This window comes from Cydia strobilella, chromosome 12 (assembly GCF_947568885.1).
Source record: "Cydia strobilella chromosome 12, ilCydStro3.1, whole genome shotgun sequence".
Taxonomy (NCBI): Eukaryota; Metazoa; Arthropoda; class Insecta; order Lepidoptera; family Tortricidae; genus Cydia; species Cydia strobilella.
This window is the reverse complement of record NC_086052.1, coordinates 4,199,677-4,222,812: the sequence shown is the minus strand read 5'-3', so window position 1 is coordinate 4,222,812 and position 23,136 is coordinate 4,199,677. Positions and strand designations below refer to the sequence as shown.

At 36.5% G+C, this 23,136-nt stretch overlaps 1 protein-coding gene across 11 annotated transcripts in view; it reads right to left on the bottom strand.

The window, feature by feature from the left end:
• The window catches only part of LOC134745928 (POU domain, class 6, transcription factor 2), a 211,364-nt gene that overhangs the window by 175,655 nt on the left and 12,573 nt on the right, over positions 1-23,136 (bottom strand). The window lies entirely within an intron of this gene.

Below are 23,136 nucleotides of genomic sequence, written 5' to 3'. Positions count from 1 at the left end.
AAAACAAGTTTTGTATGAAAAACTTAAATTCGCTGTATTTTTTTAACAATGGTATCTGAAGCTACATAGATACCTTATCCTATTGTAAGAACAAAGTTTTAGAGCAATCTAGCTAGTCGTTTTAAAATAAGAGCGGAACTACGTTTGTATGAAGAACCGAGCTTGCCGGGGATCTTTAAGTCTTGGTTTACACCACACCTACATTTAACGATGCACGTTGCGTATGCGTGCCGATTGTTGCTATTACCTCGCATTAAAATAAGACCACGGGGCAATCCACAAAAAGGTCTACTTTGTCGAGGACGTGAAGCGTATAGCAGCTAAACCTGTAGAAATCTGTTTATATACCGTTGAATTTAGAGCTAAGTTATCAATTTCTGGAGTATGAAAGCTTAGAAAGACTAGCTACTATATATACATCCTATACGAAACCCTTACGGAATTACGATACAGCGAGAGAGGTGTAGGTATATACATATGCAGGGAGCCAGAGCCGCATGCAAAGTCGTATGAAATGAATTCGTGCTCGTTTCGTTATACGTGCTCGTTTTGTTGACTGACTTTGTGAAAAATATTGCTAATTTTGAGTCTTCTGCGGAGCAGGAGTTGCGCTTTCAAACACGAACAAAAAACATAAAGCACTTCTTCTGTCCTAAACAACAAGTAGCAAGGCATAGTGTAAGATACCAAGCCATTCGAATTTTTAACCAACTACCTGCAAATCTAAAGGATATTACAGATTATAAAATATTTAGTAAGCACTTGAAGATATTTTTATTGAGGGCGTGCTTTTACAGCATCGACGAGATATTTGCAAATTAAACTGTTTTTTACAAAATTATCTTATGTAACTTTTACACATGAATGATGACATTTTTATTACCTACTTTATCTGTACTTTTTTTTGTTTTTTGTTTGAATTGTATTTTTGAAATTTTATTTCTTGACATGTCCCGCTATTATTTATGTGCTAATACATAGTTTGTAAGATTTTTCTAACACAATATCATATTGTTATAGAAATAAATAAATGAAATGAAATTAATACGCACATGTGTTATTCTGGATGCCCGGACTCGTCAAGCATTCGGAACGTCCCAGTGATATGTATCCGTTGATCTATTATATTTAGCGGGTTAAGCGCAGCGAAAGTGAAACGATTGTGATCAGCCGATATTTGTGTCGGTAAGTTAATTTGTGTCCGCGCGGTTTTGCGGGGTGTAATTGTGTTCGAAATTGGGCGCATTTCGAATCCAACACTGAGTATGTGAGTGCATACGGGTTATACACATTTTATAGTATCTATGGTTAACTCGTTCGCGTCTTTCTTGTAGACAGAGCAAAATTAAGGAAATCTATAACTATTTTTTACGCTACAACAGAAGGGATACATTTTTTCAGTACTTGAGACTCAAATAAGAAAAACGGGATACATAAGTACCGGAGTCGTTAAGTTTGTTAATATTGTCCACAGAAGTAACCTTTTTCTTAAATGCGTTTGACCCATACGCTCATTACATTATTAGCCTTGCGTTTCTGGTGTTACGAAGTCATAACTGGTATATTTTTATACATTTACCCAACCTTGATATTATTATACCATGCATATACCTAATATTTAACAAATGAGCAGTCGAGCCGTCTGATTAAAAGCGGCATCGTCGCCCATGGATGGACATTAAGCAACATCGAAGGGGCCACTTATGCGTTGCCGACCCTTGAGAACCTCGAATCCCCATTTCTTGAAGAACTCTATATCGTAGCGCAAGTGAGGCTCAAGAGGTTGTTCCGTGAACGAGAAATTTTATTTGATCCTCAAATAATTAATGCATATTGTGTCGGTAAGTTAAATAATTTGTGTCCGCGCGGTTTGGCGGGGTGTGCCTAATCGTTGTCGACATTGGTCGCATTTCAAGCCCAATAGGTCTTTTATGTGAGTGCAAACACTCAAATTTGCATTTCTGATCTATTTAGTCAGGCATGGGAAAGTGCTCCGTACACAATGAAAGATTGTACTAAGTAGTTCGTTAATTTTTTTTTCTTGGATTGTGGTAAGATTGTCCGTGCGTTTTTCCAAGGTATTTTGCGAGCTGTGATCGTGTTAAAATGGTCTTTTATGCATTTATTACATTATAACCTTGCATTTTAGGTTTAGTTTTTTTATTTTATAATAATATGTATGCTAGTTTTAAGGTGTAGCTTTATCTATGGGCCAATAGTTGCCTGAAAATAAAGAATTTCATTTCATTTCATTTCTGGTGGTAGCCGTGAAGACATTCGTCGCGGCATTACTACCGCGATTATGACGTTTATTCCGTCACTCATTTTATCAAGGAAATTGACAGATACATCGGCGGCAAATACGTCACCGCAACAGTAATGCAGCTGCAGTTGACATACAAATGTCACCTTAAGGTTTATTATTAGCTCGCTTGCGCCCGTGATCTTGGCGTATAACGCAGCGTAACTACGTCGCATCGCATTGCTTCGCGTTTGCGAGTTGTTCGCCTACGTAGTACGCTGCGTTAGGGACGTTTGGAAATTTTAACCTTAAAATGGTTAATTAATTAATATGCTATTGCAGGATTGTAATTATAAACATTGTGCATTGTTAGTAACAAACAAAAAAATAGAATATTCCCCAAATTATTAAAAAGCTTGTTAAAGTGCACATGCATTGACCAAATTGACCATTGCAATAAATTATTGAAACCCTACTATTGACAAGAAACACATTGGAATTGTTACATTTGTTACTTTAGAAATTGGTCGAATAAAATCCACGTGAAATTTCGAGCACGGCGCGACTTGTCATTAGAAATGGAAAGTGATCCTCCATTGATAGTTAATTTATTATTAGTACCTACGCTTGCATTTAACTGTTGTTTACACTGGAGTTAGGTAATGACTGTGTTATACTTTATGTCATTGAAAAAAATATCTTCTTATTCTCTTACGTTCTTATAAAGAGGCACGAAATTAAAATTTTCTATGGGAGGACCTACATTTTTTTTAAGTTGACGCCTTTTTCTGCTGACGGAAATGGCTTGCCAGACCTTTGGCGAAAAAGTAATCTTTGACGGAAATCTTTGGCGGAAAAAGTTGTGTTTCTGTGAAGCAGAAGCGAGTACTTATTTCGTATTACGAGGACATTGGCGGTGAACCACCTTAAGGGCAAAACTCGTTTAAACGTCTTGCAGGTCAGGCGATATCATAACTAATTAACAAATACTAATTTCTTAAATTTCGTAGTCTATAATAATTATTTACGATACAAGTGCGGAAAAGAGGAAATTCGAAAGGAGTGGCAATAAATTAAAACACGACCGCAGGGAGTGTTTTAAATCGACACGAGTTGTGAATTACCTATTTGCACGTGTATCGTACAACGCTTTACAGTACATATGGCCCTTTAAACTTTCGACATATGCACGAAAAGTGCTCTTTTACGCACTAGTGCGAGAAAGTAGCACCATATGCACTGTAAAAGATTTTTAAAATATGTAATTGAAATAGTTGAGGTACACAAAAATATTTGTAATGATTTACTATACCCCAGTACCGGACACAGTGGTAGTCCCGAACCCGGGACAGTGAATATGTTTTTTTTTTTTCGATTTCGACCTACGATGTTTCAGATAGAATAACGGGCAAGGAAAAATGGAACAGAAGTAAAAAAATGTTCCGAAAAGTTGTGAATGAAGTGAAAATTTGATATATAAGGGAAAGCAAGCTAAAAAAAGTGAAGCTGAGGGGAAACTAAATAAACATGTGAAGAGCGAAGTTATAAAAATAAAAGGAGGAAAAACAGCAGTGATTGGTTGAAGCAGCCCCTAGTATGTTTAGACTATGACGAAGACTGGATACAGTGCTCCAGTTGCCGTGGGTAGGCACACGAAGCCTGTGCTTGACATTCCAGAATGTTCAGAAGATTATATTTCTGATCGGTGTCAAATGTTTTTAAACCGTCTGGTGCTAGGGGTTTTAAATGTAGTCTGTCCGGTACTATTAGATGCCTCTTGCAAAGAATGAGTTTTATTTCATTAAAGTTTACTTTTCGTTTTGAAATTAGTTTATGTAGAATTTGCTTTTGCATTATTTTATTTTGACTAAAGTAATTCATAAATAAAGATATATTTTTGTTTTTCCTTTTCTTCAAGTGTCCGCCACTGGGGGACTTCCCCCTAACAGTGTTAAGTAAATAAGTACGAAAGCCGATCATGTGAGCTAATAAGTTAACAATAGAATGAACGGAACGGACACGACACGGTCACTCGCGAACTAGTGAGTGAATGGAACAAACTCGAACTACACGGATTTTAATAATCAATCGCCCGCCTGTCCAACTTTAACGGTTTTCTGTGCAGATAGTGATTTTATTTTATGAATGGGATAGAATTTGGGTTTATAGCGAGATAAAGCGGTGGTGGCCGAGTGGATATCACGTCCGACTTTCAATCCGGAGGTCGCGGGTTCAAATCCTGGCTCGTACCAATTACTTTTTCGGAACTTATGTACGAAATATCATTTGATATTTACCACTAGCTTTTCGGTGAAGGAAAACATCGCGAGGAAACCTGCATACATCTGCGAAGAAATTCAAAGGTGTATGTGAAGTCCCCAATCTGCATTGGGGTAGCGTGGGGACTATACCCCCAGCCCTCTCGCGCATGACATGTCCGGGCTATTAGCAGTAAGCAGTGTAACCACTGCATAAAGGAAACAATACCTTTTGTTTAACAGATTAGGACCAGAGCCTTAAAAAATCATCTGAGATAATTTATACTATTATTATCATGTTCAATTTGATATTGTAATGCCATCGTGTTTAATGTTTTATAGTTGGTTTTGTTTTTATAATAGTATTTTAAGTTGAACTAGTACTTACCACACGACTTTGACAATTTTTAGGGTTTCGTACCCAAAGGGTAAAAACGGGACCCTATTACTAAGACTTCGCTGTCCGTCTGTCCGTCTGTCACCAGGCTGTATCTCATGAACCGTGATAGCTAGACAGTTGAAATTTTCACAGATGATGTATTTCTGTTGCCGCTATAACAACAAATACTAAAAACAGAATAATATAAATATTTAAACTCCCATACAACAAACGTGATTTTTTTGCTGTTTTTTTCCGTAATGGTACGGAACCCTTCGTGCGCGAGTTCGACTCGCACTTGGCCGGTTTTTATATTTCATATTTTACTTAAATTAAGTGTTTTAAAGACAATACCTAGTATTATGTCACTAAGATGGCAGAAAATATGACATTACAAAGTGGGTGGTATTTAAACGATCAGCAAAAAATATTAACCTACTTTAGGATAATATTTAACTAACGTAAAAACGAATTGCACACCAAAATAAATTTATTGCACAGAAAAACAGCAATCTGCCGTGTAAATCAGAATTTAATATATGGACGTTTTTTTGCCAGCCAATTAAAAATATTTCCTTCAAAATTAAAGGAAAAATGGAAAAGCTCACTGGCTCTGCCAAGATATTTTCATGGTAGGTGTCATAACGATATGTATAATTATTATGTGCTATCGTGCAGGAATCTGAAACCCGGCAGGAAAATCGTCGGTCCATTCTATCATTTTATCGTGTGTCATTTTATACAATTAAAAATACATTTAAACAAATTTTGATAATCAAACATCTGTTCGTCATACTCATAAAATTATACCATTAAAACTCTCTTAACATACATACATTAACTCCTATTATTCCAATTTAAACCGTACCCATAGTCCATAAAGTCTAAAATACCTTGAAGGTTTGGAATCATTTGAAAGGGTTGGCAAATCTAAGTCCTATTGTGAGTAGTCACGCGCTCCTTATATAATAATATTTAATGCTTCCGTTGCTATAGGAATAGTTTCAATAGATTCTATCATTAACTGACAATAGGGTATTAATACGTAGTAAAATACTAGTAGCTCCGTGAGTTGTAGCAAAAAGAATTAAGAAGACATAGTGCTCACTCCATACATCGGTTTATTTATTTAGCAAAAGTAGCGGAACTATACGGAACTGTACGGTAAAACGAGGTGGCTTTAGGAAAATTTAAGCTTACTTTGATAGAAATGGCTACATAATTACCATTATTCATTATTTACTGAAACTGTTGGTGTGACTAGTTAGATTAGGCAATATAAATTGATGGTCATCTACTGTAAAAAAAAGACTCGCCCACTGAGGGTTCCTGACTTTTTAGTATTTGTTGTTATAGCGGCAACAGAAATACATCTTCTGTGAAAATTTCAAGTGTGTGACAGACAGACGGACAGACGGACAGTGGAGTCTTAGTAATAGGGTCCCGTTTTTACCCTTTGGGTACGGAACTCTATTAAATTCTGCATAAAAATATATTATGGTTTATAAACTGCAATTTCAAAGTCGCCCCTACATTTCAAAGTCACCCCGCTTTACGGTACTGCTACTCGGCACTAGATGTCACATGTGTCGCGACTGACGAAAAGTGGATTGCTCAATAATTTATAACTAATATTATAACCCATTGAAAACGTTTTTATTTTTCTATCCATGATCCAGCTATTAAAAACCACTACACTAATCGACTGAAATAATAAATAGGTACATATTATCTCACGCTAACCTCGCATTACTAGTTTTAATTAGCTCTACGTTATTCGACACGCACCCAAGTCATATCACACCGACTTTGATATTTATTTATTTCAACTTTATTGCACAAAGATATACAATATAAACAAATGGCGGACTTAATGCCAAAAGGAATTTTCTGCCAGTCAATCATAGGGCCAAACAGAAACACTAAAAGATGGTGCAAGGAGAAACGAACAATCCGGTAAAGACAATTGACAAATACTTTACAAAGGCAAACATTGTATAATATACTTACATAAACATACTTATATATTATAAAAATACACACAAACAACATAGACACAACACACACACACACACACACACACACACCTGCTGTTTACAAATAAATAGTAATAATGTGCCTTGATGTAATTTCTTTACTAAACCTAAATTGTGATTTATCTTGTATAGATTAAGTTTTTATTTTTATATAATACTTTAAGCTATATGTATCACGTAGTATTAGCACAATGTCAAAACTTCAGCGTAGGAAAATGTTAATTAAAAATTGGAATTGTCTCAACTGACTCCACAAGACAGGCCTAGCCTAGTGTGGAGATCATAGGTTAATAAATTAATGTATATTTTTTTGGTAAATAAACTATTTTTATTTTATTTTATTATTTATTATTATAAACATACTATAATGTATTCCATATATGTATATATGGAATGATGATATATGATAATCTTTTCTAGAACCTGGTTGACTAAGTTTGGTTGTAAGTTGCTGGTTGTCCCTTCGTCACGGGTCACGGATAATAATTGCTTCGATTTGCAATACATTGCGGCATTTTATGGTTCGTTTGAATTCGTTGCTCCTACTTTTAACTAGAATCGAGCAATCAATTAAAAAAAAAAAAAAAACATTTATTTCGGACAATTCGGAATCCATATACAATTACAATTATACAATTTAACATATTATACAATTATACAATTAAAATCGCTTGCCATTTATTGCAAGGTCTGTAGAAGCCTTAATATGTTGTCTATGAATTCTCAGATTCTCACTAAGTTTATAGGCACCTGTCCACGCGAGGCTGAAGGCTGAGCTGTGGGAGGTTAGTGCTCAAACGCAGAACAATAGTACTAGTGTCTAAATGCGAAGGCCGAAGGCCGAGGTCAGCATAGGGTTGAAGACCCGGAGCGTCCGATAGGTTTGCGCTTTCGGCAACTTCCCCAAGTATCTGAATTGGGAAGGCCGAAAGCGTATCTCCGCATGTAGGGCCGAAGGCCCGAAGTATCCGAGAGAGGTTCGCTTTCGCGCCAGGGCGGAGGCCCAGCTAGGTTTATTTTATTGCTAGTTCTTCGGAGCCATTCGCGACAGTCGCGACTCCTCCAAGTAGAGGGCCTACCGCGAACATTTCGTTATCTGCCTTTCTATCGTTCTTCTATATGCACGAGCAATGGAGAGGCCAAAAGTGATAGGCCCTCAGCAATCTAGAGAGTGAAGAAGAGACAAGCGCCATCTAGTGTATCTTAAGGAGAGATTTTGCCGCTGAATATGGTTTAAAAACGTTTGGAACGCAGGTTAACTAGCCCATTACCCATGATGTCGAAGGCCCAATAACCAAAATAACAAGCGGTGACATCTCATAATTTTTATCCGTATTTACTACGTTTAATGTCCAGTTATTTTTCGTGTTTTTATGCCCGCCGCTATAAAAAGATAATTACAAAAATAATTGAAACGAAATAATAAAGGGAAGACGGGGGTTAATGACACGCGGGGAGGCGCGGGACAGTCGGGCATTACGACCTAAATAATCAACATAATTACACTTTTTACCCCGGTCTCCCCTTTTTACCCCTAAGTGGTGGCGATAAGATTCACTATTTAGATCGCTCGAATGTAGAATGATAGTTAATGTGTGGTTTTAGCCTTATAATTTAGTTGGCGATCTATCGATCTTTAATGTTGATTTAGTGGTAGCGTATAAAGTAAACTTTTCATTGATAATTGTTGGTAATACACTTTTAGGGTATATTGTGAAGGAAGAACGTTTTAACAACTGAAAGTTTAACGAGGACAATTAGTTGCAAAAATGTGCATTTAAGCGATTTTATAATTCGGCGGTTCAAAGAGTTTTATATTTTTGTGAAAAGAAGACGTCAAAGTTTTATTTGTATTAAAATTTTAAATATAATGTCGGCTCGTCGCTCGTCGAGAGCCTGTCACCGAGAGTCGGCACCGCTCCGACCCAATCGGAGAAGGGAGAGACGAGGCGAGTAAGAGTGAGAAGGAGGAAACATTATGTACACACTCGTTCTCGGCCTGTCTCGGGGTCTCCCGACGTGTGTGTACTGTCGGCATTAAATCCATTATAATGTATAACTAACAAAATGGTCTTAAAATGTTGTAACTGACATGACTGACATGAGCGTTGTCGAAAATAACATACTCGTATTTTAACCTAACGTAGATAGTATTGTCATTCTTAAATTGCAAATTATAATTTCGTCTGTGCTCAATAGAAAATAAATAAATAGTTAACCAATATTAGTACGATCACGACAGAGACAGGTTTTAAAGAGATAAAAAAATAACTTTCAAATACAGATAATGATTACTAACTTCCAGATGCAATTCTTATTTTCGACCGGCGAATAAACTTTTTAGCACAAACACTCCAAAATAAAAAACATCGATCCCAGAACGAGTTAAATTTAGCTCAATTAAGGTATTTTGCGCCAATAAACATAGTATAGCACAATGAGCGAGCGAAGATGTATAATTAAAGATAATGAGACGCTATTCAAATGTCCGTCTGCCTTGGACGAATTACATTTGGCATTTTACCTTCATCTAAATAGACCAGTATAAGATGGGCTCTGATTTCGCATAGTTCCTACGGACACCTACGGGTACAGCCAGGCGTGGCTCACTCCGCGATTTCGTCGTGTCGCTACAAGTACTGCGGCCCACACCAATTTTGGTGTCTAGCCACAGAATAAATAATAGTACTATATTTATATAATACAGAAGATTCACTCTCTAACAAAACGCGTCTATTACGACAAATATGACCGCTAGGTGGCGCATGCGCGAACAGGCGTCCGTTCCGTAGCGGTTGGTAGCGGTGCGCGGCAATTACTACGGCTAGACCTCAGAACTGGGGGCGGCCGCATGTACGAGTACTTGTAGCGGCGCGACGATATCGCGGAGTGAGTCACGCCTGTAGGCCGAGCAAATGATTGACGCGACAGTATCTCGCCGCGAGATAGACTACCCGTCTCTTACTAACTGTATGAATTAAAGAGGGACGGGTAGTCTATGTCGCGGCGAGATACTCTCGCGTCAATCATGTGCTAGCCCGGCTGGTCTAGCCATACTAGTTGCCGCGGACCGCTACGGAACGAACGCCTGTTCGCGCTTGCGCCACCTAGCGGTCATATCTGTCGTAATAAACGCGTTTTGTTAGAGAGTGAATCTTCTGTACCTAGTACTATTATTTATTCTGTGATACAGCCAGAATCAAAAGTAGCGTATCAGACTACGCGTTAGAAGTATCTACACTATCTACCATTCTGTGCTAGGCTCCATAGGCTACGGTGACTGCTTACCATCAGGCGGGCCGTATGCTTGTTTGACACCGACGTGGTGTTAAAAAAAACTACTAGCTCTATTTTCTTTGTATAACAATTTTTAGTAACAAAAACCGGACAGAAAGATATAATATATGTTACGTACATTTTCATGCCAAGTTTCATATAATTTAAGCTAAGCATGCCGTTTTAAAATGACTTTAAGCCGGGTTCATGTAACTTTAAAACATTTTATTTTGTCTTACAGATCTTGAAGTCACAATTATATTGGTTGTCCATTTATCCCCGTTCCGTCTTATAATATAACCAGTATAAAATGGTCTCTGATTAAGTGTACTTTTTACGGATCTCAAAGTTACGGTTATGCTAGTTGTATTGTGGCAGGAATACAAAGATGTGATAAGGTCGGAGGAGGTAGATTAGCTAACACTGCCGTTAAATATGTTCCTGTAAAAAAATATTAATATAAGTACCTACTAGCATTTTTATTTTTTATTTACTGTAGGATTAAAGCGGGAACAGTGGCTCAACGGAAACAGTGGCTCAATCGCCCAAATATCGCTAGTTTACGTGTTAGAATAACCATTGCTCGTCCAATTGAATTTGTTTGATTACTGAATGTTTCTGCTGTATTAGCAGGGAAGCAAATATCCTCTTTCATGTTGGAATTAGGTTGATTGAGCCACTATACCCGGCTATTTTTTTCCGAGCCACTGTTCCCTACCCTATAAAGGATTGTGTTTGTGTATCAAGCCAAAGGAAAATATTTTGAAAGAGAATTTTTTGTTTTGTTTTAGGTAAATGTTTTCGGTTTTAATTTTTAATGACATTTTGTATGTGTATTGTGTAAGTAAATTCGTCGTCAATAGAACTTGCAAATAATGTTAACAAATATGACAGATTTTGTTAGCGTTTGACACATAACCTAAACATTTTTACGAAGCTTATTTTCGCACTTAAACTATCGTGAGACATATTTCAAAATATTTAGATCAGTACGGTTTTTACTCACTATTATTTTTAGTCGCAATGTATAATAGTGAGTAAAAACCGTACTGATCTAAAGCTTAGTTTCCCTGGTATATTAATAATTAACATTTAATTCAACTAAAAATGTATATAAATAAAATATTTAAGTATATAGACTGTTGATAAGGTCATAGTTGTCCTTTTAAAGAGCGATATTATGAAGTAATGAAGGTAAAATGGTTTGTTTACATTGTTTACAAGTTCTATTGATGACGACTATAAGAAAATTATTCCTAAATAATATTCCGTGCCGGTGCCGCCTCTATTCGTTTTCGTAATTCACAGCACCCATCCTTCACTTCGAAAGCCAACCAATTCTGTGTAAATTCCAACTCTTCATTGGCCAGGATTCGTCACAAGTTTCGTTTAAAGGCTTCGTTAGAACTTATTGATACCTAAGAATAATTCTTAGGCACCGTGAATTCGATTAGTGCCCGTCTCTAATTTTTTAATTAGAATTCAAAAGGAGCTTCGCATTAAATTATAAGTATTTTTAGAAAAAAATTGAATTAAGTTTGTTTTCTAAACAAAACCTGTGTTTATTACTCTTGTATGTAAACTAGTATACTTAACAATGTTTTAAATTTTCATTAGTAGATTTTTCTAAATGCTTCACTTTGCCCCAAAAATACAAAATCTTCATACATACAATACGAACCTAACTACAATCAATTAAATTTCCGTCACTTTGGTCTCGCATAAAACTTCCCATACTTTTAGATTCATTAGTGTCAAAAAATATTTAAATAATTCTCATAAGAACGAAAATAACTGAAGTTCATATTCTTTTACATGCAATTATATTGCTTATCGTTGAATGAATAAGTTCTAAAGTCGCTAAAACATGTAGACAGACTTCGGCCGCTTTGTATACCCCGTGTTTAATTTGTTAACGTATCAAAAACAAACGAATTCATTATTTAGCTCCCGCATATCGAGTAGCACAATCGTCAAAGGGTTATTCTTAAATATAAATATAAAATAAACAAATAACAATGGCAATTGAACGCATTACGATCGCTCGTAAAACGCTCAGAAACGCAGTACCAATCGTAAAAAGTGGCCAAGTTATAATTTCAAGGGGCGAAAAAATAGACGATTTAAAATTAAAATGGCTAATGACTAAGACCATTAAGTTAATCATTTTAATTAGAACTTGGCATTCGTTCGCGTTTGTGTTTTGTTTTTTCGCTCGCCGCGATAATCTTCCGCTTCGCGTATACAATGCGTTCTCTACTACAACCACATTTGAAAGCTTTCTTCTATACCGTTCAATGTATAAGTAGTTTTGGTTTATAGTTTGGTAGGTAGCTAATTGTGTTGGTAATTATGTGGCTTGAGTGTTGTACTATTCGTAGATCAATAAAAGCTATGAGGGCGAATGTTGGAAATAAATTGACTTGTATTAACCTACTGTATTAGTTACTATTTTATTATTTATTTAAAACTACCTAAACCACGTGGCTATGTAACAGAGTTGAGTTTTTAAATTTTAAATATCTTTAAGCTCATCATTTACTCTTATGATTAGTGCGCAATGAAGTTAAAACAATTAAAATACATAGATAAATCTATCGTAAACTGCGAGCGAAATACATTTAAATGACGTATGACAACCAGTTACAACCCTAGTACTTCAATGGATTTCGCTCGCAGTTCACGATGCCTGGTAATAAGTAATCGGCTAAAAATAACTACCTAATTAATATACAAATACATAGTTTGATTTACTTTAGCTGACCAACAAAATCAGACCACTTTCGTCATGTTTTAACTGTGTGTTACATATAAAATAAAAGAGCTCATTTTGAGAAACTCAAATAGATTTTTTTTTGTAATTTTAAAATAAATAGTTTAGAAGTTGTTTAAGAAAATAGCCAAAAAATTATCATTCCCCCCACTTTATCCCCGAAACTATAGGGTCTAAAATTAAAAAAAAACCACAAAATAGTTCTTTACCTATAGATGACAGAACAGCCTATTAGAAATGTGCAGTCGAGCGTGAGACGGACTTAATTACATAGTTTTTGATCCGACCCCTACGGGTTTTTTTAGACATTTCCACTCACGTTTCACATAAAAAAAGTACATTGTATAAAATTGTGTAATGTACGGAACCCTTGGAACGCGAGTCCGACTCGCACTTGGCCGGTGTTCTTATTCTAGCTGATTAGCACATTTCAGTCTTACAAGACTCTAAGGGTGGGTTGCACCACGTGCAATCAACGAACTGATTAACGTTAAATATGGCGGCGTTGTAGTAAGAGGCGATCACAATAGATCAGGGATGGTCGCAGTGATATTTGGCTTTGGAGCCTTATATAGCCCCTTACACGAAGAAGAAGAAGGGAAAGGGGCGGCGACCCTCGCTTTGGTTCTTTCCTTGTCCAAAAGATATCCCTAACCTATAATTAACCTAACCTAACCAACCTAACCTAACCTAGAATAACCTAGAATAACCTAGAATTCTATTACAGCGCAGTTTTGGTAGAATGAGCGTTGAGAAGTTGTGCGATGATGCTCTTCAGATTGATTGGAGCGTGATATCTAAGGCTAGTGATGTCAATGACAAGCTTCTTTTATTTAACTCTCTTCTATCACAGCTTTATGATACTCATGCTCCAATCCGCCCCGATAAAATTAAGCATCTTCCGGCTCCCTGGCTGACCGACAGTATACGATCTTTGATTGCTAAGAAAAACGCAGCTAAAGCTAAATACAGGATAAATCCGTCAGACAGAAATAAGGAAAAATACCATACATTGCGGAACAGATGCAGCACTGTTTGCCGTGATGCCCAGAGACGCCACATCCACTGTTCCATTGAAAATGGCGATTCTACTAAGACCTGGAAATTCCTTAAGACATTAGGAGTTGGTAAATCTCAGCAATCCCCTGTGAATAATGATGTAGATCTTGATTTACTCAACCAGCATTTCTCCGCAACTGCTACTTTCAGTGGACCAGGCAAGACTCAGACTCTCAACCATCTCTCTAATCTCACAACTTCTGCCTCGTCTCAATTTTCTTTTTCAACATTTTCCGAATGTGATGTTAAGAAGAACATACTATCGGTATCCTCCAATGCTGTTGGCGTAGACAACGTGAGCCGTAATATGATCCTCCCGCTCCTTGACCTCCTCGTTCCTATCATTACCCACATCCTTAATAGTTCCATTTCTTCTAGTATTTTCCCAACGCTTTGGAAAGAAGCACATATAATTCCTTTACCTAAAAAGTCTAAACCTTCTTCCTTTTCTGACTACCGCCCCATTTCCATTCTCCCTTTTCTTTCCAAGGTTCTTGAACGGTTAGTCCATCAACAACTAACTTCTTATCTAAATAGATATAGCCTCATGAACCCTTTCCAATCCGGTTTCCGGTCCGGTCATAGCACGGTCACATCGCTTATTAAAATCACTGATGACATCCGAGCGGGAATGGATAAAAGGATGGTGACGGTATTAACGTTGTTGGATTTCAGCAACGCGTTTAATACTGTCGATTTTGACATTCTTATTTCAGTATTAGGTTCCCTTAATCTATCACCTCCGGTTCTTCAATGGTTTAGAAGTTACCTTGTTGGCCGTCGGCAGCGAATTAAGGTTGAAGGTTCTCATTCCTCTTGGTGCAACACTATTGCCGGCGTTCCGCAGGGTGGCGTTCTATCCCCACTTCTCTTTTCGGTCTTTATTAATTCTATAACTAGCAACATTGTTTCTTCTTATCACTTGTATGCTGACGATTTACAAATTTATTCCCAGGGTGTGCTTGACGATCTACCATCCGTTATTAATATTACCAATAATGATTTAGAAAACATTTTAGATTGGAGTCATCGCTATGGTCTCATTGTCAATCCATCTAAAACGCAAGCAATCATTATAGGTAGTTCGAAATTAATCTCCCGAATTGATTTTTCCAATTTACCTACGATTTTATTTAACGGCACACAGATTCCTTATTCTTTTCAAGTTAAAAATCTAGGCATAATTATGGACCGTACTCTATCTTGGATTCCCCAAATCAATGAGGTTAGTAGAAAAATGTTTGCTGCAACAGGATCTCTACGGCGGCTTCGTAACTTTTTACCGCTCGCTACTAAAATTGCGCTTGCTCATGCTCTGCTTCTTCCCATTTTAGATTATGCGGATATCAGCTACCCCGATCTTTCTGAAGAGCAACTAAATAAACTCGAACGTCTTCAAAACCTATGCATCCGGTTCATTTATGGCTTGCGAAAATATGATCACGTCTCCTACTATCGTTCGCAGCTCAAGTGGCTTCCTATACGTTTGCGACGCAATTCCCACATTCTAGCTCACCTATACGGTATTCTCTTCAACCCCTCTACCCCGCTTTACCTGAAGGAGCGCTTCAAATACCTCTCTTCTTTAAGATGCTCCCAGAATTATCTGCTTACCCAAGTTTCTTCTTCTTCTAAATTCTATAACGATTCTTTTACCTTCCAAGCGATTCGGTTGTGGAATGCTCTGCCGTCGGAGCTAAGACGAGCTAAATCACTCCCCATTTTTAAGGCTCAGCTCAAAATCCACTATCTGTCCCTTCCTCAAACTCGTTAATTATTAGATTCTGTCTGTCTATCTGTATTGTGTGATATGTTTATATATATATACATATATATATATATATTTATTTATTGTATATATTACATTTATGCATGTATTGATATTGTTATATATTTAGTTGTGCTGATATATTTTTTTTTCCTGTACTCGTTCTCCATTTATTTTTGCTACCCTTATACATATTTCTTCCTTGCGCTAATTTCTACTACCTGAAGGTTGTCTGGAAGAGATCGCTTTTAAGCGATAAGACCGCCTGTTGCTGCTTAGTTTTTTATGTTAATTTGCTGTATTTAATCATGTTTCATTGTGCACAATAAAGAATATTATTATTATTATTATTTGTATCTCCTTCGATATCACGGGTCTATAAATCCCGGTCTTTTGATAGGCTTGCGTGGGGATATAGATCCAACACGTAGAGGCCCCTTGGAGAGCTTTAATGTCATGTAGAACGCCTGCTGGAACCCGTTCACAGGCGCAAAAATAGACACCCATGAACCGGTCGCAGCAGGCATTGGGTCTATTGCAGAAAAAGTGAACAGTATACCGGTCTATGGATTGAAGTTTGGGTGGACAATGAGACTGGGCTATTGTAAAGAACTCCGGACACCTGCCATAACAATGTTAAAACACGTTATCGAGGCAGGTGGTGACTTGCCGCTGACTAGATGGGCCCCTGAAACTGCCGTCGTGAAGACGACCAGGAGCAACACCGGTGTGAGCGGCTCAGGGGTGTCGAGAGGTGTGCGCCGCTTTCTACCCAGTGGCTGTTAGCAGCCACTGTGCCAACTCGCGTCTTATGCATCTTTCACTTCCAGCCCTGGAGCATATAGCTCTTACGACTCCCCTCTGGACGGCCAATGAAGGCAAGCCAGAGCTGAGAGTCCTGCGGGTCCCCTTGGGGTCCACTCCGACCGACGAAGACACGCCGGAGACGGAGACCCTGACCGACTCTCTGGAGCACTCGGGTCCGTGGGGTCGTCACTCCCCAACAGCTCGCCACAAGCTGCCCTGCGGGCTTATTATTATTATTATTATTATCCCTGGCCATTCAGCGAGGTAATGCCGCCAGCCGCCAGTATTTTTGGCACATTTGGTCCGGGGGGTAATATTGTATTTGTTAAGTCATTTGGTTTTTATTTTCTTAGGTTTATTTTAATTTATAAGTAATTAAAATAATTTAATTCTCATCTAATATGTATCGATACATGTAACAAGAAAAATTCCTAAATCAATAATCCAAAAACTTCAGCCTAACTTTTTTTAAGTAATTTATATGTTTGATTTTTACATTTCTATTTGTTCATAGTTTTCCTTTATAATAGTGTACGTTTGCTTGCGATGAAATGAAATGATATTATATTATATTGTCACACACAAGACGTAAAAAAATTGTGTAAAAATTGCAAATTACAAGGTGAGAGCAACGAAAAATTTAATAAATACTGCAATTATGCACGAAATAATAACTTAAGAACCCGTTCACGAGACTAATTATACGTAAATCTCAATTATCTCGCAAATGAGCTATTAATTCGTACATAATTAGCTTGTGTTGCCGTGTAAACATGCCTAATTAGGCACGGCATAGACTAAAAACGCAATTTATGTTCACGTTCAATATTATAGTATGAATTTTCTCAAATGATTTTTACGCCTAAGACCGTAATCCGTTAAACAGAAGTCATTGTTTCTTTTATGGGAGCGGTCAGCTTCCGTTTTGAGCGCGTGTCAAAGCAAAAATGTCGTTTAAAAAGCTGCTATATCGTATTGGTTTTAAGGTTCAAATCTATATAGGTAATAATACGAGCGCTCTAATATCGAAATATCGAAGGTTTTTAAGGATAGGTGTTTGCAATACTCCGACCATCCCCATATTTATTAATCGGAATTTATCATAATACTGAATGGTCATACTGAACAAGGTTTCCCAAGCGTCAAGTTTTAAGCCTCAATCTAGTCAGTTAGTCATTCAATTTCAGCGCTCAAGTTCATCAAACTATTCCTATACATAGTCCTAATTTTCTTATTTATGTCAATCTAATTTTCGTATTTATGTCAAAAGTTTACATGTCAAAATGTAGTAATAGTTAGAAGCTATAATGAAATTAATCAATGTTACCCGCGGGTTAGTTGCAGTTAGTTTGTAAGGGTTTTTTATGTGTTTTTTTGTATGTATACTGTTTTTGTGTTAGTTAGTTTGTAGTATGTAAGGATTTAATGGAGCTAATGTAAAATGTAATGATAATAATGAAAATAAAAAATACTATTTATTTTTTTATAAAAACTTGCAACTTAAATATTAACTCTTAATTCCAGGAAGGCAGATACTTTGGGCGCGTTATGAGATATCATCCGGGGATCTGTGGACTGGACTACTACGCTAAGTTTGTATCGACTTGGCACTTAAAGCCCAATATGAAACATTCCCACGATTCCAATACAAATTGGATCCAAAATAGCTTGATTACACTTGAGTATTAGCCAAAACGATTGGTCGAGTACACTCAAATTAGAAAAGGAAAAGGCTACTTATGCCTGTTTAAATGTAAACTGTAATCACGAAGCTACAACGTCATATGCGACATTATACATTGATAAACTGGAAAGGCGCAGCCAGACAGACAGACATTGGCGTCAAACATATAAAACCCCTCTTTTTGCGACGGCGGTTAAAAACAGTTTATAGCAGGTTATGACACTTATGGCAGATCCGACAACCAAGCAGAACATTGTATAAATGTTAAGATAAAGCATTATTACGGTAACTTTGCGCCTAAAAGCGGCCTAATAGGCGTGTAAACAAAAAGGAGGAATGGAAAGATTCGCACGCTTCTGGCAGGCGTGGCTCAGTCCGCGATTTCGTCGCGTAGCTACAAGTACACGCGGCCCACACCAATTTTGGTGTCTAGCCATAGTAGAAGTGGAAACTGATTTGTCAGTTGGGTGTAATGTATCGGCGTTACAACTTGAGCATTAGAGCGTTTTCATTGCCATTGTTGAGAATTGGGCGGCATATACAATCAAGGTCTGGCCTATAGTGGGTAGTGACCCTGCCTGTGAAGCCGATGGTCCTGGGTTCGAATCCCGGTAAGGGCATTTATTTGTGTGATGAGCACAGATATTTGTTAGTCTTGGGTGTTTTCTATATGTATATATATATCGTTGTCTGAGTACCTACAACACAAGTCTTCTTGAGCTTACTGTGGGACTTAGTCAATCTGTGTAAGAATGTCCTGTAATATTTATTTATTTATAGGGCCAGACCTCTCGTAGTTTTGGACGTACTTCGCTCAGACAGAAAGGAAGAGCTTCGCTAATTCCGCTCTACACACTTTGTACCGAGTTAGAAGCGAAGCTAGCTTGTAGACGGTGTTACCTGATACACGGTCTTTGCCACATTGACCTTACAATGAATAATGCAATAAGCCGAGCCTGTGCAGCTTTTAAATAAATAAAAGGTTTTTATACAAATATTTCACTTTCTCTATCAATATGGGATAGTGCACATAACATATGTCGTTTGTCTTTTGGCTTGTGAACTAGCAAATTGATAGTGTAATGAGTATAAAACGAACTGCCGTCTTCCGAGTGGACAGGGAACCTATTTAGGATAATGTGAGGCAAATTAAACTTTGTTAGTATAGCGGTACGGCGCAAATTGTATTGACAAACTGAACATAAATAATGGTTTTTTGAAATTAAGGCCGTTCCATCGGTTTGCCGCTGTCTTTGTCATATTTCGCAAGAAAGAACGGGAAAGAACATACGCGCCAAGTGTCAATTTTGATCGAATTTTGTCGGTTTTTATTTATTTTAAAAACGTTACCTTACAATATCGAAATTCTAAAGCTATGAAATTACTATTTATGTTAAGATTGTTTTTTCTTTTTTTTTGTTTATAGTATTACATAATAAATAACCGAGTAAAGTAGGATTAAAAGTCCAAGTTAGAGGTTACTTTGGGAATTAATTGTATCGAGCGAAGTGTCATAATTCGTGTATCGGAAGCTATGTTGTTAAAGATAATATAGTCAAGAACTACATATATTTTTTCCACGTCTACGAATATCAACGCCTCTTAGAAAAACAGGATCATATAAGGACATTTTTCGCCTTCTGGCTCAGGGAACCGCCTTAAGTAGTTTTATATTGTTAGTTCGGGTTTTGTTCTTATTACCTAGTCAAGAAATGATGAATTTAAAGTGAACAATAATTAAAATCTTTATAATAATAATCTGCAAAAAACCTGGTTATGGTAGTAGTTACATTTCGTATGTTTTATACAAAATATTGTGCAACTAATTTTAGTTGCATATTTCCACATATTATTTATCTGATAGTACCTGTCTACACATTCTAAATATGTTTATTATGTATTTCTAGTGCAAAAATCTAGTTAACAAATCAAATCTGTAAAAAGTAGGACTCTAATTTTCACCCTTAAGCGAATGAGTAAGTGCGAGATATTAAAAAATGCTTTAAATATTGAATTTTATTATTTGCCGACTAATGGTGGCCAGGGTCAAAGCACTCAACACCTTCAAATACAGTGCAACGTATAGATAGTCTGATAAAGTTTAATTACCTAAGCCATAAAGTAACTTATACTAGAGCGGTACTGTCATAGTAAATTTTGTAACCCCAGTAAATTCACTGCCATCTGTCGACACACTTTAAAACTAAAAATTAAGATTTATAAAAATACGATAAAATGTATTTAAATATAGATAAATGTTTTTTTTTTAATGCATTAATTATTTTTATGATTTTGACCCATGTTCTTTCACTGATATGCGTTAAAATTGTTAAATAACAAACGAAACAGTCAACGCCATCTATACGACAGTGGGCCAAAACTAATGGCGCCCTCTGAACGAGAATCAAATTTTCTTGATTTTCGAGGCACGTTTTTTCCTTAGACTGTAAACATCTATTACGGAGTTATATCTATCTATGCCTAAGCTCATCATTATCTGATACGCAAGCAAGTTCCGTAGAATTATTCTCTTATTTACGATACAAACTTAACAATTGCAATTTGGCCCCTGGACAATTAACAACAGTTCAATTGTATGAGTTCTCAAGTTGTTGGTTTGGAGATGTCAATAGCAGTAGCGGCGCAAGGCTTAAATTTAATAGGGCAAGGTTCATTTTGCGAGGCCCTCTGGTGGCATCTATAATATTAGCTTTTGAAAGTACTTACCTACTCCACGTAAACACAGTCTGAAAGTACCCATACCCAGACATTAAGACTCCGAAATCACAGTACCTAACGTGTTTTAAACTTAATTAAACGGTTTTAGCAAACGCATTACGGTCATTTTTAAATCAAAACATAATAAATGACAGCTCAAAACCTAATCTCCAGTAAAAACGCCAACGAAACATTTTTGCAATTACGCTCCGAAAGCATATATTTTCGAATTAAAACATAATCAAGGGCCCAGTTATAAATCGAAATTTTGCAAGCTAACATAATTATGCTCAAGTATAAGCATTTAATTGATGTAATATATCAACGTAAAATGCTATAACCAGAAAAAATCCGCTTTTTAGACATTTCGGTTTCGCAGTCTAATCATCGGGCCAAATAAAGGGTTGCGCGTTTGGAAATTTAATGAAATATTTGATTTATAACCACCGTGAACATCAGGTAGCTTATTATAAGAATATATCATTAAACATTACATATATAATTAAAGGCGCGCTTAGCCCGAAGCTACCCCAATTTAAACCGGGCATTATAATTTTAATAAAATTGCCGGCCAGCCGCAAACAATAAAAAAAGGAGAAAATTATAACACATCTGATTGATGTATTATTTGGTAATTTATTGGTTGTAATTACATCGTGTAATAATGGTGGATAATGCGAGCGGAGCGGTAGATTTATTAGTATTTATTAAAGTATGAATTATTGTATAATTACCGGGATAGAGCTTCCAAACTAAACAGAGTGGTTGTTTTAGGTTCGGATTTATGGGCCGGTTCTCGAAACGTCTAATAGTAATCGGGCTCCGTTCGGCGCCAGCCACTGTATCGGCTATAAAATGCATAGTTAATGTCTATACGATATGCAAATTGTTTTATTAAATGTTTAAGTCATAGAGGTGGTGGTTAGATATACGACTGATGAACTAAAGGCCCGAAGGAATAGCCCATTCAAAATTTTAAAATAACAAAAGGACTGTTTACAAATTTTACAACTTACAACTGAACAATGCAACAATTAGGCCAATGAAATTGGATCCAAAAAAAGTGTTGAGGAAGTAATTTCCAGTAAGCTGGAAATCGTTTTAATGCCTTCATTTGATCCTAAATGAATTTATATTAGTTATTATAACCAGGAATTCGACTTCCAGGCTTTAAGTAATGAAGGATAGTCCTGTTTTTTTGTGTTTTTCATCGATACTGTTACTGAACTCATTCATTGTGATATTTTAAAGTGGATGAATTAACAGCGTCATTTCTTACAATGAGTTGACTTAAGTTATTATATTACTGAAAGAATACATTTCGAAAATACACAAACATACGTTTCTATCCCATTGATCCTATTTCTACTAATATAGTATCCCATTACTATAACTAAGTACCTTTCCATTCACTATAATACCAGAGTTAACGGCACCTAACTCCTATGTTAATCCCTTAATAGTCAATGAACATTTACACTAAATCGTAACGATCTCAAAACTACTAAAACAACAAAAACTTTTCATTATTAATAGTTTTATAACCCTTAAGTACCATAGAGACTATACCACAGATACATACAGATTAAGTATCGTCAGATAATTCACAGATGCGGAGCCATAATTATGATTCTCATAATTTATGCATCGAAGTTATTATTATGTTAAACATGTGTGTGGCTTTCTCGGTTTCTAGTTTTAAAGGCGTTTAACACGGATTTTCTTTTTTGTTGCTTTAGGGTAGAATGGTTAATAACTTACAGCAATTATTATATATAAATTAGCAGCGATCAGAGAATAATGCGTCATTTCAAGTCCTAATTAGGTGGTACGTGTGCGGCTGTGCGCGCGGGTTGTTTCTCTATCCTCCTAAATTTTGGCAACAATTTTCAACGATTAAAACGATATTAGTAAAAAAAGCAATTTATGAGCCAAATGAAATTAGTGATGAAAAACATTATATATAATCTTGCCACATAATACCTACTGCCAGTAACATTCTTAACAAATCATTAGTGGGCCTTATGTCTTTACAATACGGTTTAGAATTATCAGTTCAATGACAAATTGTAATTAGTAATAAAAAGCGTTCTACCTTGGCACTTACCGGTTCCAACGATTTAAAGATTTTAAAAT